Consider the following 20623-nt stretch of genomic DNA (forward strand, 5'->3'; position numbering starts at 1 on the left):
AAGCCAAGATGCTCTGGCAAAAAAAAAAAGTTTCCCAAATGAAAGATCTCTGTGAGTGAGATCCCAGTGGAAAGAATGGGGCCATCAAAGAAGGAGATACCTTTCTCTGAAAGGAGGAGAGAATTTCCACTTTGACTATGACCTTGTCTAAATAAGATCAAAGTCAGTGAACTCAAAAGTCTTCCATAGCCTTGGAAACTCATGACAAGAGCCTAGGGAGATTTTGACGCCATAAACAAGAGTGTCAAATTATTAATTCAACAACAGGAGTCACTGTGTACTTACTCCTCAAGTAGGATCTCTGTCCTTAATGTGTTGTTCATTGTGATTTAATGCTATAACTAGTACTGAAACAGTATTTTACACTTTTTGTTTCTGTGTGGGTGCAAACTCATGAAATCTTTATGTAATATATACTAAATCAATCTGCTGTATGTAAAGATAATTGAAAATGAATCTTGCTGTGAATGGAATGGGATAGGGAGTGGGAGATGGGAGGGGTGCGGGTGGGAGGGAAGTTGTGGGGGAGAAAAAGTCATTGTAATCCATAAGCTGGATTGGAAATTTATATTCACTAAATAAAATTTATATTTACTAAATAAAAGTTTAAAAAAAGAAAAAAAATGCATTTTAAGTCCATAAGACCATTGTGATTTAACATACCATTGTGTTATCATAATCAATTGGGTGTTATTCATTGTGACATCATAAAAATCCACATTGCAGTGTTACAGTAAATCATGATGTCATATAAAGGAGTATTGTGATGCCATAATACCATGTGTTGTCATAAAGCCATTTTAATCCATAAACCTGCATTATGATATTGTGATTAACTGTGTTGTCACAAATCAGTTTTGAAGTCATAAAACACAACTGTGATTTTTTTACAGTTAATTGCGGTGTCAACACCATTGTAAAATGAACTAAAATTGTGATGTCATAAAGTATAATGTCAATAGGTCTGATCTGATTTCATCATCATTTAAAAAAAATCATCTATTATTTTTCACTTTATGTTTCTGTGTGGGAGCAAACTGTTGAAATCCTTACTTAAGGTATACTAAGCTGATCTTCTGTATATTAAGATAATCGAAAATGAATCTTGATGTGAATGGAAGGGGAGAGGGAGTGGGAAAGGGGAGGGTTGTGGGTGGGAGGGACGGTATGGGGGGGGAAGCCATTGTAACCCATGAGTCGTACTTTGGAAATTTATATTCATTAAATAAAAGATAAAAAAATTTAAAAAAAATAAAAAATAAAAAATAAAGTATAATGTCAAAGTATATACCTTTATGACATCATGTTCAACTTAGTATCTAAACCGTAATTTTCATGTCATAAACCTACTATTGTGATTTAATTATCAATTGTGATGTCATAGCAACATTTGAAATATAAATTCACCATTGTGGATGTCATAGTCTGCTGTCAAGCCATAAGTTATAATTGTGATATCACCAACTGTGATGTCAGAGACCCATATTGAAATGCATTAAATCAACCAACATTATGTCATAATTCAATGTGATGTCATAATTAAATGTGGGTTCCTAATACCATTATGAAATCATGAATCTATTGTCAAGTCTTAATAAATTATATCATAAGCTAACATTAAAATGTTATATTAAAAGATGATGTCAAAAAACTATTGTGAGCCCAAAATCTATTGTGGTGACAAAACCATTATGATTCTTTAAAGCTATGATTGCCATGGTATAAAAAGGTGTGATGTAAATATAATTATGGTATTAAAATAAACTATGATGTCATAATAATCATTGAGATGTCATATGCCAATAATGTGATGCCTTAAATATATCACCATGATGTTATAAACCAACCTCTGTTGTTGTAGTTATGTGTGAAGCCATCAAAGCATTGCAGTATCAACTATTGAGATACAATAATCAACTAATGGCATAAATCACAATTCTGATTATGTAAAACACAATTGCAGTGTCACAAATTATCCTTTTTGATGTCAGAATAAATTATAACATAATTCACCATTATGATGTCATAATCAATAATGATATTGTAAAAATCACTGATGCCTAAACCAATATTGTGAATCCATAAAACAACCACTGTAATGTCAGCAGCTGTTTCTTCTGATGTCATAATCAACGATGTAGCCAAAAACCACTGATTTCATAAAAATATAACTGTTACATCATAATTGTAATGTTTTAAACCACTATTGTTATGGCATAAGCAATTGTGATATCATGAAAGCCTTGTGATGTCATAATCAATGGAGATGTGATAAAACAAGATTGTTTTACCATAATCCTACCACTGTTACATTATCAATCTAATAACATGAGCCACTATATGTTGTCATAAAACCATTGTGATATAATAAGCAAAGGAAAAATTACAAGAACCAATGTACTATAATGAAAATACCACTGTATTCTCATAATCATTTGTGATGCCATAATGAAAATCTTGATATCATAGTCAACTGTGAAACAGAAAAGCCATTGATGTCATGGTCCAACATTTTAATTGCACAAAAAAAGTGTTGTCATTATTGATCAACTGTAAAGTCATAATGCCATTGCAATATCACAGACCTACTATTATTATGTCATATCAATTATAATGCAATAAACACTATTAGAGTATCATCAATTGTGATTTCATATACAGCATTGTGATTTCACAAGCCCACCACCATGTCATAATCAATGGTGAAGTCATAAAGCATTCTGAATTCATAAATTTATCATTGTGCAATAATCAATTCTGAAGTCATAAACCACCTTTATATTGTATAATCAATAATGTTATAATAAATTTTGATGACAGAAAAAACAATCTGTTATGATGACATAAGTTCAATTGTGATGTCATAAAGCTATGTTGTCATGTCATAATCAATTGTGATGTCATAAAGATGATTTCAGAAACAAATGTGATGCCATAAACCAAGCATGGTGATGTCATATCCAACAACTGTGATATTTTAATGAACTCTGAAATCATAAAATCATTATGACATTAAGAGGAAATACAATCATTATGAAGTTTCAATTGATGTCATGGTATCATTGTAAATTCAAATCTATTTTGATGACATAAAAACCATTATAATCTCATAAACCTATGATTTCTATTCCATAATCAATTGTATTGTAAAAATCATTGAGATATCATAATCAATTGTGAAGTCATGTTAATCATTGTGATGTCCTAATGAATTCAGATTAATAAAATACAATTTGATATAAATACTGTGGTGTTATAACATGAAAACATAAAAATTGTGACTTCATAAATCTATTATTGTAACATCAAAATGTTATTGTGAAAGCAAAATAACGTGATAACCTTAGACACGATTGTTATGTCATAAGCTACCATTGTCATAATCATTGATGTTGTCATTAAATCCCTTCTGAAATTGTAATCAATTTTGATGTAGTAAACCATAATTTTGACATTGCAGTGTTAAAACTGTGATGTCATAATTGTGAAGTTATAGAAAAATTGGAACCTTGTAATCTTTCCACTTTGATGTAATTATACATAAAAGTACCATTGGGCTATCATAATCAAATACAATGTCCTAAAACAACTGTGAATTCAAAATCATTGTGATTAAAATCAACTGTCATTGTCACAATCAATTGTGGAGTCACAGAAACTCACAACATCAAAATCAGTCTGGTTATATAAACCATATTGTGATATCATAAGCCTACCACTCTGTCATAATGAACTATGAACTCACAAAAACTATTGCAATTCAAAATCAATTGTGATTTAATACAACCACAATTGTTCTGTAATGATAAAATGTGAAGTCCTAACTGTACATGTTAAATACATGTTAAAAATCAACTTCAAAGGGATGGTGCTGTGGCATGGCAGGTAAAGCCACCACCTGCAGTGCCAGCATCCCATATGGGCGCTGGTTTGAATCTCAGCTGCTCTACTTTCAGTCCAGCTCTTTGCTATAGCCTGGGTAAGCAGTGGAAAGTGGAAAGTCCTTGGGCTCCTGCATCTGAGTGGATGACCTCAAGGAAGATCCTGGCTCCTGGCTTTGAATCAGCATAGCTCGGGCCATTGCAGCCAGATGGGGAGTGAACCAGTGAATGAAAGACCTCTCTTCTTCTTCTTCTTCTTCTTCTTCTTCTTCTTCTTCTTCTTCTTCTTCTTCTTCTTCCTCCTCCTCCTTCTCCTCCTCCTCCTCCTCCTCCTCCTCTTCTTCTTCTTCTTCTTCTCTCTCTGCCTCTCCTTCTCTGTGCAACTATGACTTTCAAATGAATACATAAATAAATCTATAAAAATCGGGGCATTAGTGGGTAAAGCCACTGCCTGCAGTGCTGGCATCCCATATGGGCACTGGTTCAAGTCCCAGCTTCTCCACTTCTGATCTGGCTTTCTGCTATGGCCTGGGAAAGCAGTAGAAGATGGCCCAAGTCCTTGGGCCCCTGCACCCTCATGAGAGACCCAGGAAAAGCTCCTGGCTCCTGGCTTCAGATCAGTGCAGCTCTGGACATTTCAGCCAATTGGGGAGTGAACCACTGGATGGAAGACCCCTCACTCTTTCTGCCTCTCCTTCTATTTCTGTGAACTCTTCCAAATGAATAAATAAATCTTGAAAAAAACTGATGTGATGTCATATACCAATATTATGGTAACATAAACCGATATTATGATATCACAAACCAACTACTGTGATGTAAAATTTTGATATATCATAAACTTTCATCATGATGTCTCATGGTAATCAATTGCAAGTCATTAAAAATCATGATGTTCATGGTGATGTTAAAATATATTTTGATGTAATAAATAAACCTAACATTCTTTCTATGAAGTCAGCATCACCTTAATTCCTAAGCCAACAAAAGAAGCAGCATTGAAAGAGAACTACAGACCAACATCCCTGATGAACATAGACGCAAAAATCCTCAATAAAATTCTGAACAATAGAATGCAACAACACATCAGAAAGATCATCCACCCAGACCAAGTGGGATTTATCCCTAGTATGCAGGGATGGTTTAATGTGCGCAAGACAATCAATGTGATACACCACATTAACAGACTGCAGAAGAAAAACCATATGATTATCTCAATAGACACCGAGAAAGCATTTGATAAAATGCAACACCCGTTCATGATGAAAACTCTAAGCAAACTGGGTTTGGAAGGAACATTCCTCAATACAATCAAAGCAATCTATGAAAAACCCACAGCCAACATCCTATTGAATGGGGAAAAGCTGGAAGCATTTCCACTGAGATCTGGTACCAGACAGGCATGCCCACTCTCACTACTGCTATTCCATATAGTTCTGGAAGTTCTAGCCAGAGCTGTTAGGCAAGAAAAAGAAATTAAAGGGATACAAATTGGGAAGGAAGAACTCATACTATCCCTCTTTGCAGATGCTATGATTCTTTATTTAGGGGACCCAAAGAACTCTACTAAGAGACTATTGGAACTCATAGAAGATTTTGGCAAAGTAGCAGGGTATAAAATCAATGCACAAAAATCAACAGCCTTTGTATACACAGACAATGCCATGGCTGAGGAAGAACTTCTAAGATCAATACCATTTACAATAGCTACAAAAACAATCAAATACCTTGGAATAAACTTAACCAAGGACGTTAAAGATCTCTACGATGAAAATTACAAAACCTTAAAGAAAGAAATAGAAGAGGATACCAAGAAATGAAAAATCTTCCATGCTCATGGATTGGAAGATCAATATCATCAAAATGTCCATTCTCCCAAAAGCAATTTATAGATTCAATGCAATACCAATCAAGATACCAAAGACCTTCTTCTCAGATCTGGAAAAAATGATGCTGAAATTCACATGGAGACACAGGAGACCTCGAATAGCTAAAGCAATCTTGTACAACAAAAACAAAGCCAGAGGCATCACAATACCAGATTTGAGGACATACTACAGGGCAGTTGTTATCAAAACAGCATGGTACTGGTACAGAAACAGATGGATAGACCAATGGAACAGAATAGAAACACCAGAAATCAACCCAAACAGCTACAGCCAACTCATATTTGATCAAGGATCCAAAACCAATCCCTGGAGTAAGGACAGTCTATTCAATAAATGGTGCTGGGAAAACTGGATTTCCACGTGCAGAATCATGAAGCAAGATCCCTACCTTTCACCTTACACAAAAATTCAATCAACCTGGATTAAAGACTTAAATCTATGACCTGACACCATCAAATTATTAGAGAAAATTGGAAAAACCCTGCAAGATATAGGTACCGGCAATGACTTCTTGGAAAACACCCCAGAAGCACAGGCAGTCAAAGCCAAAATCAACTATTGGGATTGCATCAAATTGAGAAGTTTCTGTACAGCAAAAGAAACAGTCAGGAAAGTGAAGAGGCAACTGACAGAATGGGAAAAAATATTTGCAAACTATGCAACAGATAAAGGGTTAATAACCAGAATCTACAAAGAGATCAAGAAACTCCACAAAAACAAAACCAACAACCCACTTAAGAGATGGGCCAAGGACCTCAATAGACATTTTTCAAAAGAGGAAATCCAAATGGCCAACAGGCACATGAAAAAATGTTCAAGATCACTAGCAATCAGGGAAATGAAAGTCAAAACCACAATGAGGATTCACCTCACCCCGGTTAGAATGGCTCACATGCAGAAATCTACCAACAACAGATGCTGGTGAGGATGTGGGGAAAAAGGGACACTAACCCACTGTTGGTGGGAATGCAAACTGGTAAAGCCACTATGGAAGTCATTCTGGACATTCCTCAGAAATCTGAAGATAACCCTACCGTTCAACCCAGCCATCCCACTCCTTGGAATTTACCCAAAGGAAATGAAATTGGCAAACTAAAAAGCAGTCTGCACCTTAATGTTTATTGCAGCTCAATTCACAATAGCTAAGACCTGGAACCACCCCAAATTCCCATCAACAGTAGACTGGATAAAGAAATAATGGGACATGTACTCCATAGAATACTGTACAGCAGTCAAAAACAATGAAACCCTGTCATTTTCAACAAGATGGAGGAATTTGGAAAACATCATGCTGAGTGAATTGAGCCAGTCCCAAAGGAACAAATATCATATGTTCTCCCTGATCGGCGACTACTAACTGAGCACCAAGGGGGAAACTTGTTGAAATGAAATGGACACTATGAGAAACAGTGACTTGATCAGCTCTTGTCCTGACTGTTGATGTACAATGTAATACTTTATCCATTTTAGTATTTGTTTTGTTCTAGTACCATTGGTTGAACTCTGTAATTAACACACAATTATTTTAGGTGTTTAAATTTTAACTGAAAAGTGGTCCCTGTTAGGAATTTGGAAAACATTATGCTGAGTGTAAGAAGCCAATCCCAAAGGGACAAATACCACTTGTTCTCCTTGATAGGTGACAACTAACTGAGCACCAAAAAGGAAACCTGTTAAAGTGAAATGAACACTAGGAGAAATGGTGACTTGATCAGCCCTCACCCTGACTGTTGATGAGCAACTTGATATGTTATCCCTCTTAGTATTTTTTTTTGTTTCTTCTACTTAATACTTTTGGTTGAATACTGTAATCAATACACAATCCTTCTTAAGTGCTGAAACTTAACTGAAAAGCGATCACTGTTAAATATAAGAGTGGGAATAAGAGAGGGAAGAGATGTGCAATTCGGGACATGCTCAAGCTGACTTACCTCAAACGGTAGAGTTAGAAACATACCAGGGGATTCCAATTCAGTCCCATCAAGGTGGCATGTACCAATGCCATCTCACTAGTCCCAGTGATCAAGTTCTGTTCACAATTGATCATAATGATAGGACTAAGAACCAAAGGGATCACATAAACAAGAATAGTGTCTGCAAATACTAGCTGATAGAATAAAAAAGGGAGAGAATGGTCCAACATGGGAAGTGAGATACACAGCAGACCCATAGAATGGCAAATGTCCTAAACAACACTCTGGCCTCAGAATCAGCCCTTAAGGCATGCGGATCCGGCTGAAATGCCCATGAGAGTATTTCAGGCATGGAAAGCCAAGACACTCTGGGGAAAAAAAAGAAGACCTAAATGAAAGATCTCTGTGAGATCCCAGTGGAAAGAATGGGTCATCAAAGAAGGAGGTACCTTTCTCTGAAGGGAGGAGAGAACTTCCACTTTGACCATGGCCTTGTCTAAATATGATGAGAGTCAGTGAACTCAGGGGGCTTCCATAGCCTTGGCAGCTCGTGACAAGAGCCTAGGGTGATTACTGAGGCCATAAACAAGAGTGTCAATTTGTTAAGTCAACAACAGGAGTCACTGTGCACTTACTCCTCATGTAGGATCTTTGTCCTTAGTGTGCTGTACATTGAGATTTAATGCTCTAACTAGTACTCAAACAGTATTTTTCACTTTATGTTTCTGTGTGGGAGCAAACTGTTGAAATCTTTACTTAATGTATGCTAAACTGATCTGTATATAAAGAGAAATGAAAATGAATCTTGATGTGAATGGAAGGGGAGAGGGAGTGGGAAAGGGGAGGGTTGCGGGTAGAAGGGACGTTATGGGGGGGAAGCCATTGTAATCCATAAGCTGTACTTTGGAAATTTATATTCATTAAATAAAAGTTTGAAAGTAAAATATATATATATATATATATATATATATTCTGATGTAATAAATAAACCTAACATTGTGATGTCATATTCAGTTGTAATGTAATAAAATAATTGTGGTGTCATAAGCTTTCCATTGTTTATTCATAATTATGGTGTCCTAAACCATGATAGTGATGTATAAAACCACTATTGTGATATCATATCAATTCTGATATCATGAACCATCATTGAATTATAATCAAAAAATCTCTGTGGTCATAATATATTGTGATAAACTTTCATTGCAGTGTCATAATACAAACCATGGTAATGTTAAAATCAATTGTGATATTATAAATCTACAGGAAAAATGGTGCTTGAATTCATGTAAACATGAGACCCCAAATATATGAAACAATTTTAAACAACAAGGATAATACCATATTTCAAGACATACCACAGGGTGGTTATATATTATATATAAAAAGCCTGGTACTGGCACAATAAACATATCCTGACTGGCTTTGAGGAGCTTGGACTGGAAGAGCTTCCCATCAAAATACATCCGTGGACAATAGTGCTCCCAGGGGATGGGCTGTCCACACACGTCATTTATGAATAGCGCCATGTCCACCCCACTCACGAAGAGAGCTGACAGTTGAATCCCTTGGGGGTCAAGGTTCCCAATCTTGAGCTCCTGTAGCTGATCTGGCTCATAGAGCTTGGGGAACAGCGACTGGGCCAGGAAGGCGTTTAGTTCCTGATGCTGCAGTATTCAAGCTCCTGGCCACTGCACCATATACTGTAAGACACAGCAGAGCACCATGAGGTGGGTGGGCACTTTGGCAGGGTTCAGCATGGCAGGAGTGTTTGACCGCATGCAGGCAGGAAGGCCCTCATCCTGCAGTTCTTGTCCTCCACTGCCTTGCCCAGCCAAAGCCTCTTCAAGTAGGGCAGGTACATTCCCTGAAGGCCAGGGCTTCCATCAGTTCTGGAGTTTGAGGAGACTTCCCTTTCTAAGCTGCCCATCCCTTAATGATCACCGGCGAGAATTCTGATGGAAGTCTGTTCTTTCTAAAAGCAAGTCTCTCAGTTTTTTTCTGCTTTCTGCCAAGCTTAACAGGACTCTGTAAACATACTGATGAACTGGCCTATAGAGAAGGGTGGCCAGAGGCAGGTCTTTGTTGGCTTCATTTTCAATAGAAACAGCAATTTTGATTTCACCCTTGGTCATGACATGGAAGATGCAGGGGTACATCAGCCCCTTCTTGTGCCTGTGCTCAGCCACTCTTAGCACCTCAGGTGCAATAGGGGCAGGGGAGGGGTAGTGATGTCCATGTGGTTCCTGGTGGGCATCAACAGGAGCCACAGGTTCAGCTGGACTGTGCCCATCTGACTCCCTTTGCATTACACTGTCTGGCTTCCTGAAGAGGCACTGGGTGAACTTTCTGCCTTTGGTCTCCTGCATCCCCCCATGCCTGAGGCTCTGCATGGTTTCCTGTCTTCTCCCAGCCAATCTTATTCCCGCTGATGTGGTTTGTTGCCCCTGCACTGCCCTCATCACTGTCTGAAGACGATGAAGTGGAAGAACTAGGGAAGTAGGTAGAATCCACATGGTTGGAGCTGCCACCCTGGGCTGGATTAATGGGTGAGGAGCGCTCGTACAGCAGCATATGCTTCCCCTCATGCAGAATGTTGCTGTAGCTGTTCTGTTCCACCAGGGCCTTCCCGCTCCTGTCCAGACCATAGGGGTATGATCCCTGGCCCGGGGTGCCCCCTGGGCCAGGCACCTGTGGGGCCATGGGCTTCACTTGCATAGAGGTCTGTGGAATGTTGAGCATCTGAGGGGAACATAGGGCAGCAGCATCACAAGAAATTTTGGATTTGGTCCGTCTAAGTAATGTGGTGGGTGAAATGACACAGGCTTAGTAGTTGCTGAGTAATATCTAATTGCTCTCTTAAATCAAGTAACTTTGTCACCTGCTCTAGACTATTAGTGCTGGAAAACATCTTTAGCTATGGCATCCAGGTCAGAGCTGTCCTGAATGTTGTGGATGTAGTCGGAGACAGCTGTGTTCACTACGTCACAGGGTGGCAAGACCAGCTGCTGGGCCTGGACCTTTAGTGAGGCTAGTGGATGTTCAGGACCTAGCAGATTCCAATGAAATGATGCCAGATCCTCATCAGGTAGAATGTGATTTCCTAGCAGAGAAGCAAAAACACGAAACGGTTTGGATTCAGGTCTAGCTGCTTGGCAATCTCGTACATCAGGTACTGGCTCATGGTAAGGCTCTTTCCCTTGCAGCTCAGTTTGAGAGCATGGGCGCTGAAGTAACAAGGGATGTTGCACAGGGCATAGTGAGAGTCCTATGCCACCAGGCCATGGAAGCCATTCTCTCTGCAGAAGCCAATCACCTCCTGATGGTTATCCTCAATGCTCTGTGCGACCTTGACATGGAAGCGGATGAGCACCAGGCAGATGCAGTGGGCCATGCAGAGGGGCAGCAGGAACCAGACCTTGGGTGGCAGCTTATGATCTGCTGCACCATCTGGCACTCATTGCCCTGCCACTTGACCCACTCCTGCAGCTGCATCTTCTCCAGCATGCCATTGAAGAACACCAGCAGCTCGATGTTGCCCCTAGAGTAGGCCTTGGCCAGCACCTCTAGGTAGCTGAGCATGTGGCTCCACTGGCTGCCGCTAACCCAGTCAGTGTAGAAGCGCTGTATAGGCAATGCAGGCAGTCATTCGCATTCACAGGCAAGCAAAGCAGGGTCTGTGGGGGCTGCTGCCACCCACTGCCCACCAAGCTGCCCTGGGCCAGCTTCTGCAGCTCCACTGGCACCACAGCACTCTGGCAGTGCTTGTCGATGTAGTCCTGGAAGCCCTGAATGCCCATGGCAGCAGGGCCCTGGCACAGTGGTGGCAGCCTCTAGGCCGGGCTGGGGTAGGTTGGGGTGTGCTCATGGCTGCCATGGCAGCCATGTGTTACCGCCTCCCTGGGCCAAGTCTGGGAGGGACCTGTTGCTACCGCTGCTGCCACACTGATAGGCCAGGCAGGCAGGCAGGAGGGGACTATTATAGACTTGATTTTCTGTGCATAAAGGTAATTGAAAGTAGATCTTTGGATAAAATAAAATGGGAGTGAGGGAGAGGGGAAAGGTAGAATGGTAAATATCACTATAGTCTTAAAGCTGAATATATGAAGTACATGAAATCTGTGCCTTTTAGTTTTTTAAAAAGTAAAAAAGTAGAATAAATCAAGCAATCTCAACAATCAGTCTCCAGTTCAAATCATTGGACGAGTGAATTTAATTATAACTCATAGACTCTCAATAAAGCTTTGTTTATTCTTTCTAATTGAGACTGACAGGGGGCAAATTGCTGGAATAATCAAATTAGGATACAAGAGATATTTGTGTCTCTAGAACGACAATGCAATATAAAAGTCATGTTAACATTTCTTTTTTTTTTAAAGAAATTTTTTTATTTTTTATTTTTTTATTTTTTTATTTTTTTATTTTTATTTATTTATTTTTTTGACAGGCAGAGTGGACAGTGAGAGAGAGAGACAGAGAGAAAGGTCTTCCTTTGCCGTTGGTTCACCCTCCAATGGCCGCCGCGGCCAATGTGCTGCGGCCGGCGCACCGCGCTGATCCGATGGCAGGAGCCAGGTACTTCTGGTCTCCCATGGGGTGCAGGGCCCAAGCACTTGGGCCATCCCCCACTACACTCCCTGGCCACAGCAGAGAGCTGGCCTGGAAGAGGAGCAACCGGGACAGAATCTGGCGCCCCGACCGGGACTAGAACCCAGTGTGCCGGCGCCGCAAGGCAGAGGATTAGCCTAGTGAGCCGCGGCGCCGGCCTAAAAGTCATGTTAACATTTCACCATGGATGGACTTACAGTCAAATCACATGCTTTTCTTGCATGAAACAAGAAGGGTTTTGCTGATCATTTATTATTCATTGTGGATACAAATTTAAGGCTGATAATGTGGGACCAACATTGTAGTGCAGTAGATAAAGCCACCACCTGCAATGCCAGCATAAAATATGAGCACCAGTTTGAGTACTGGATGCTTCACTTCTGATCCAGCTCCCTGCAAATGTACCCAGGAAATCAGTGGAAGATAGGCTCCTGCACCCAAGTGAGAGAATCAGAAGAATCCCCTGGCTCTTGGCCTTGGTCTGCCCCAGCCCTGGCTGTTACAGCCATTTGGGGAGTGAACCAGTAGATGGAAGATATTCTCTCTCTCTCTCTCTCTCTCTCTCTCTCTCTCACACACACACACGCACTGCCTTTAAAATAAATAAAAATAGCTTAAAACACTTATGATGCAGAACATTAACTGGGGGGAAATAAGCAAAAATGCACCTAAGTGGTTCCCAGATTATAACTGTAAAATAGACTCATAAAAATCATATGAAAGTACCCTCAAAAATTTGTTGAAAATGGAATTCAAAGATAAGTTCATTTTGGTAAAAATATTTTTAAATATATACATAGTTTTTTTTAAATAATATGCACTTCCATAAACTTTTTACAGACCCTTCATACATAAGAAAAAGAAAAGGAAACAAATATTTATGTAGAATAGTGGGCCTAAAAAACTTGAGTGTAGAGCTGAGGTTTCAACTTCTTTACAGAGGTTTTCAACACTGACAGGAGAAGCCCAAATGGACAATTTTCCTTATTATCTCCTTTCAGTGTCAGGTGAAATTTCCTCATACACACTTTCACTGAGGATGTAGCCATTTGATGGTGTTGGCTTTAGCAGCTGTCTCATTTCCCATTAAAGCCCAGAAGCTACAGGGATGTATTTTACCTCCACATGGCTGGTAAAATCCAGTCCTCTGAGTAATGGAAGACAACAAAGAAAAAGAAGACTGTCTCTCCCTGCAGCTTCCTGTTCTTATTTTTATTTAAAATTTTTATTTATTTATTTTCATTGTATTTGAAAAGCAGATTGACTGAGAGATGAGGGGAGGAGATCATCCATATGCTGGTTCACTTCCCAGGTGCCTGCAACAGCTGGGACTAGACCAGGCTAAAGCCAGGAGCCCCGAACTCAACCCAAGTCACCAAATGGGTGACAGGGACCCAGGTAGTTGAGGCATCAGCTGTTGCTTCCCTGGGTGTGCATTAGCAAGAAGCTAGAATCAGAACCAGAGCTAGTACTCAAAGTCAGGCACTCAGATATAGGATGCAGGTGCCCCAAGTAGCAGCTTACCTGCTTTTCCAAATGCCCTCATTCCTCTTCTCTGACTCCAGAGAAACCCTTTAAACTCAGCAATGCTTTTAAAAGGATATTTAATATACTTAACTCCAATGCACTAAATGAATTGTAATTGAAACTTTTTCAGATTATCTAAATTATTAAATTGCTAGAAAGGTAAGTACTCCCCCCAAAATATTAAATATAAGATTACTTAATAAATATACATGTTAGCTCTTCATTTAAAATAACAGAAATGAATCTGTATAGTTTTATTTGTTCATGTGATGAATATAAATATATCTAAATATCTGTGTGTCAGGGGCTGATGCTATGGTGTAGTAGGCTGGGCCTCAGCCTGCAATACCTGCATCCCATTTGTGCACTGGTTTTTGTCCTGGCCACTCTTCCAATTTAGCTCTTTGCTATGGCCTGGAAAGGCAGCTGAAGATGGTCCAGGTGCTTGGCCCTCTGCACCTGTGTGGGGGACCCGAAAGAAGCCCCCTGGCTCCTGGCTTTAGATCGATCCAGTTCTGACTGTTGCAGCCATTCAGGAAGTGAGCCAGTGGATGCAGTATATCTCTGTCTCTCCATCTCTTTCAAATATATAAATCTTAAAAAAACTTAGAAGTGTGAATACTCAAGCCAAAGCCCAGGATTCTCACTGTAATGTGCGTATGTTTGGTTCTGTATGTGTGCATGTGTCTTTGTAAATGTTTGTGTATGTGTCTGTGCATGTTTATGCATGTGTGTTTGTGTGTATGTTTATTACATATCCACATATAGTTATTGCAATAAAATTTACTGCATAATTCAAAAAATAAATAAATAAAATAGTTGGAAATGGAGGCATTTCCAATGATAGCTTTTCATTCTTCTAAGTATGCAAGATAATATCCTTTTCTAATAATTCATGAATGTATAGACCTGTTCCAAATTAAGAAAGTTAGTACAGTTATACCTCACATATCAACTAAAAGTGCTATACATTATTTTTCTATTTGAATTGATTTTGAAAATGACATTTAAGAGTTTGGTAGAAATAAGAGATCCACAGATGGCATTTAACAACCAGCATTAAACTTACTTATTCACTAACTCCTGCTTTACACAAGTGCAGATCAGATAGTACCAGATAAACAGTAAGTATTTGATACTAGGCATGGTGCTGGTCATGAGTGAGGAGTAAGACTGCTGTTGTTATGCCTTCCAGATGGGCAGTCGATATCAATAAGCACATGAGGGTGTGAGCACAAGTGATAGCTGGTTTGAAAGGTAGAGTTCATATGCAAGGGCACTGAATAATGCGAGAAGCTGTCCTGTATCAAGAGGGTAAAAAAAGACTACAGAAAAGAGTTATGCTCCACTTCAAAATGAATAAGAGTTATTACAGGAAGAAAGGGGTGTAAGTGTGTTCTTCTAAAGGAAACAGAATGGGCAAAAGCTCTGAGGTAGAAGAAATCCATGGTATCATCCTATCAGATATTGTCAGCCAGACTCTAGAGGTTGTTAGGATTTAAATTTTAACTGAAAAGTGATCCCTGTTAGGAATTTGGAAAACATTATGCTGAGTGAAATAAGCCAATCCCAAAGGGACAAATACCACTTGTTCTGCTTGATAGGTGACAACTAACTGAGCACCAAAAAGGAAACCTGTTAAAGTGAAATGAACACTAGGAGAAACGGTGACTTGATCAGCCCTCACCCTGACTGTTGAAGAGCAACTTGATATGTTATCCCTCTTAGTATTTTTTTTGTTTGTTCTACTTAATACTTTTGGTTGAATACTGTAATCAATACACAATTCTTCTTAAGTGCTGAAACTTAACTGAAAAGTGATCACTGTTAAATATAAGAGTGGGAATAAGAGGGAAGAGATGTGCAATTCGGGACATGCTCAAGCTGACTTACCTCAAACGGTAGAGTTAGAAACATACCAGGGGATTCCAATTCAGTCCCATCAAGGTGGCATGTACCAATGCCATCTCACTAGTCCCAGTGATCAAGTTCTGTTCACAATTGATCATAATGATAGGACTAAGAACCAAAGGGATCACATAAACAAGAATAGTGTCTGCAAATACTAGCTGATAGAATAAAAAAGGGAGAGAATGGTCCAACATGGGAAGTGAGATACACAGCAGACCCATAGAATGGCAAATGTCCTAAACAACACTCTGGCCTCAGAATCAGCCCTTAAGGCATGCGGATCCGGCTGAAATGCCCATGAGAGTATTTCAGGCATGGAAAGCCAAGACACTCTGGGGAAAAAAAACCTAAATGAAAGATCTCCACGAGTAAGATCCTAGTGGAAAGAATGGGTCATCAAAGAAGGAGGTACCTTTCTCTGAAGGGAGGAGAGTACTTCCACTTTGACCATGGCCTTGTCTAAAAATGATGAGAGTCAGTGAACCCAGGGGGCTTCCATAGCCTTGGCAGCTCGTGACAAGAGCCTAGGGTGATTACTGATGCCATAAACAAGAGTGTCAATTTCTTAAGTCAACAACAGGAGTCACTGTGCACTTACTCCTCATGTAGGATCTTTGTCCTTAGTGTGCTGTACATTGAGATTTAATGCTCTAACTAGTACTCAAGCAGTATTTTTCACTTTATGTTTCTGTGTGGGAGCAAACTGTTGAAATCTTTACTTAATGTATGCTAAACTGATCTTCTGTATATAAAGAGAATCGAAAATGAATCTTGACATGAATGGAAGGGGAGAGGGAGTGGATAAGGGGAAGGTTGCGGGTTGGAGGGATGTTATGGGGGGGAAGTCATTGTAATCAATATTCTGTACTTTGGAAATTTATATTCATTAAATAAAAGTTAAAAAAAAAAAACAATAAATTGGCGTTTCATGCTTAGAAATCTACAGGCAAAAAAAAAAAAAAAAGGATTCAAATTCTACCTCTACCGGCTGACACTGTGGCTCAATTGGCTAATCCTCTGCCTGCAGTGCTGGCATCCCAGGTTCTAGTCCGGTTGGGGTGCCAGCTACTAGCCCCAGATGCTCCTCTTCCATTCCAGCTCTCTGCTGTGGCCTGGGAGGGCACTGGAGGATGGCCCAAGTGCTTGGGTCCCTGCACCTGCATGGGAGACCAGGAAGAAGCACCCAGCTCCTGGCTTTGGATCGGCACAGCACCGGCAATAGTGGCCATTTGGGGAGTGAACCAATGGAAGGAAGACCTTTCTCTCTGTCTCTCTCTCTCTCACTGTCTAACACTGCCTGTCAAAAAAATGAAATTGTACCTCTACCAACTACAATTTGTGTTACCTTAGGCAAAATATAAAACCATGATAACTGTCCTTCTTCTGTAAAATGAAGACGATTATTGTACTTCATAGGCAGGTTGGATCAAGCAAATTAACATATAGACAGCACATATCTAGTAGTAGTGTTAGTATTATTGTCAGATATTATTTATATATATTATATAATATGATTTGATATTTTATATTACTTGTCTAGATAGAATTAAAACATTGATTATTCTTTCTTCTGTTAAAGGTAAAAAGACTGTGCATTCATTTGTTTTAATTTTTAGATTGAAATTAAAGTTTGTGTATATCATATACATCAACTAATCATACATTCTAACAATACTGTTCAATGACTTTTGGTACATGTATACAGGTGGGTAACCATTGCCACAATCCAGCTTTAGGAAAGTCCCATCACTCCAAAAGTTCTTACAAGCTTTTTTGAAGTCTTTCTCTAATTTTACCAATTTTACCCAGCAGACCCATGTAAGTCATAAACTGCTATCTCTCCATATATATTTGCCTTTTCTATACAAATGGAATTATAGAATATGTAAAAAAAAAGACTTTGGTAGAATGAGGTGTGTGGTTGAAGAAGGCTTGGAGGGGCAATGGTTTTATGCTGTGCAGTGCTCCAATGAAGAGAAAAATCAGTAGAAATTCAATTTATTCTTTCCTCCATTTTGGAATCTCCCAAACCCACATTCAATAAAACCATGAGATTGCAACCATTCTATTATTTTCACAGCAACATGTTGTAAGCAATGACCAGAATCACAAAACCATCTTTGAGAATTGTGGTGTTTACTTTGAAATATGAAAGGAAAATATTCCATAATGCAGTTCCAAGGATACAAAATAACAGTTAATGTCAATTAACTGACATGAAAAACCTAGAACATATTTTAAGTGCAAAAGCCATCATACATTTTAAATAGAAATCTATTATGCTCCTTGCTTCATTCAATAATCCTATAAACTCCTAAAGTACAGGACTGAATTCATAGACTACACTTGTTACACTACAGGCATGGACAGACACACATATTTTCTTTTTTTTTCTTTTTTTTTCTTTTTTTTTATCTTTTATTTAATGAATATAAATTTCCAAAGTACGACTCATGTGTTACAATGGCTTCCCCCCCATACCGTCCCTCCCACCCACAACCCTCCCCTTTCCCACTCCCTCTCCCCTTCCATTCACATCAAGATTCATTTTCGATTATCTTAATATACAGAAGATCAGCTTAGTATACCTTAAGTAAGTATTTCAACAGTTTGCTCCCACACAGAAATATAAAGTGAAAAATAATAGATGATTTTTTTTAAATGATGATGAAATCAGATCAGACCTATTGTCATGTTTAATCCCAGTGAGAGTCAAGTTGGGAATTGATAATTTCTTTCCTTTTTTTTTTTTTTTACAGAAGATCAGTTTAGTGTACATTAAGTAAAGATTTCAGTCGTTTGCACCCCCATAGAAACACAAAGTGAAATATACTGTTTGAGTACTCGTTATAGCATTAAGCCTCAGTGTACAGCACGTTAAGGACAGAGATCCTACATGAGGAGTAAGTGCACAGTGACTCCTGTTGTTGACTTTACCAATTGACACTCCTGTTTATGGCATCAGTAATCTCCCTATGCACCAGTTATGAGTTTCCAAGGCTATGGAAGCCCCTTGAGTTCTCCGACTCTTATCTTGTTTAGACACGGTCATAGTCAAAGTGGAGGTTCTCTCCTCCCTTCAGAGAAAGGCACCTCCCTCTTTGAAGACCTGTTCTTTCCACTGGGATCTCACTCACAGAGATCTTTTTGCCAGAGTGTCTTGGCTTTCCATGCCTGAAATACTCTCATGGGCTTTTCAGCCAGATCCGAGTGCCTTTAGGGCTGATTCTGAGGCCAGAGTGCTATTTAGGACATCCGCCATTCTATGAGTCTGCTGAGTATCTCACTTCCCATGTTGGATCACTCTCCCCTTTATTTATTCTATCGGTTGGAGACACACATATTTTCAATAAATTCTTTCTGAGTTTATGAATGAACTTTACCAAGAAGCTAAGAAAACACAGTTTTCTGATTATATCAAGCATTGAGAAATCTGATTGGGATGATTTGAGTGATGCACCTGGCCTTACATGTCAGTATTACTCTTTCTTGAGAGGTATAGAAATTTTCCATAGCAGCTCTCTAATGAAAATTGCAAGTGAGGTGGAATCCAGTGTTAATTCTAAGAAACAGTAAAACAGCTTTGTAGGATCAACATTAGAATAGAGTCCTATTGCCACAACACGTGTGTCACATTATATTGTGATTACCAAGAAAAACATAGAGAGTATACTCATTCTAAAACTAGTAAGAAAATATGTAAATGAGCTATTTAGCCAGCAAACTTTCCAATAATTCATTTTGCAAAAGTTTCTCCATTCCTTCTGGTTCCCCTCTGCCTCTGGGTTTCTGTTGCCCCATATTCAGTCCATCCCTATCTTGCTTTACATGTGAAAATAGAATGAGGATCTTTCTAATGTAATTGGACCTAGATATTTACATATTAAAATATATTATTCATTAAACAGTTACTGTTTACCTATTTTAAATCATCATTTGAGATATGTGGGATAGATGAATAAAACTGACACAAATCAGTGGATTTGTAAACCTTACATTGTATGAGAACCACAGTTTGTCAGACACTGAATTGTATGAGAACCACAGTTTGTCAGACACTGAACCATTTTGTTTTTATTTATTTAAAAGGCAAAGTAAAAGATAAAGAAGGCGGTAAAGAGAGATGGGGAAGAGTGTGAAGAGGGAGAATAGAGGGAGAAAGCATCCAACCACTGGATCAATCATCAGGTGCCCATCTTTAAGACTGAATCAGTCCAAAGTCAAGAGCCAGGAACTACATCCAAGCCTCCCAGAGGTGTGGCAGGACACAAGCCCTTGGACCATCCTCTACCGCTTTCCCAAGTACATCAATAGCTAGCTGAATGGTGGTTGCTAGCATTCAATGCAGCACTCCAATATGAGATGTGAGCATTCCAAGCTGTAGCTTAACCTGCTGAGATGCAATGCCTACCACACACTGAATTATTTTACACAAGTTACACATCCCTCACAACAAGGAGGCAGGTGCCTTTATCATCCACACTTTATATGAAGTGATAATAAATGTTTAAATGCATGGCTACATGTCCAGTTTTACACACACAGGAATGATTCTAATCCATGCATCTAACTCCAGAGCATACAGACTTAATCATGACAAAACCCCACACTTTATGAAATGCTGGTAGCACACAAATATGTAGAAAGAGAGGCATACTATACAATTATTCCCTAGCATGCTAATTTGTAATTGTCCCAATTATGTTTACTTCCCACAAGAAAGGATGCTTTATGAGCCAAGCAGGCCTTAGAATACAAGAGTTAAGGGAACACCTTACTGTTTGTTGTCCAGCTACTTGGCCTCTTTTGGCCTCAGTTTCCTTATGGATAAAAAAACCCACAATGTCCAACTCACAGAGTAGCAGAGAGAATGAAAAACAAATGTGTGCAGAAT

The 20623-nt window shown here is 39.1% G+C and overlaps 1 pseudogene; it reads right to left on the minus strand.

Moving 5' to 3' along the window:
• LOC149120389 (constitutive coactivator of PPAR-gamma-like protein 1 pseudogene) overlaps positions 1 to 11483 on the minus strand; it is a 76363-nt pseudogene extending 64880 nt beyond the window's left edge.
• Between the last annotated feature and the right edge of the window lie 9140 nt (positions 11484 to 20623).

This window comes from Oryctolagus cuniculus, chromosome 19 (genome assembly GCF_051225735.1).
Source record: "Oryctolagus cuniculus isolate XC-2025 breed Fujian yellow rabbit chromosome 19, ASM5122573v1, whole genome shotgun sequence".
NCBI classification, from domain to species: domain Eukaryota; kingdom Metazoa; phylum Chordata; class Mammalia; order Lagomorpha; family Leporidae; genus Oryctolagus; species Oryctolagus cuniculus.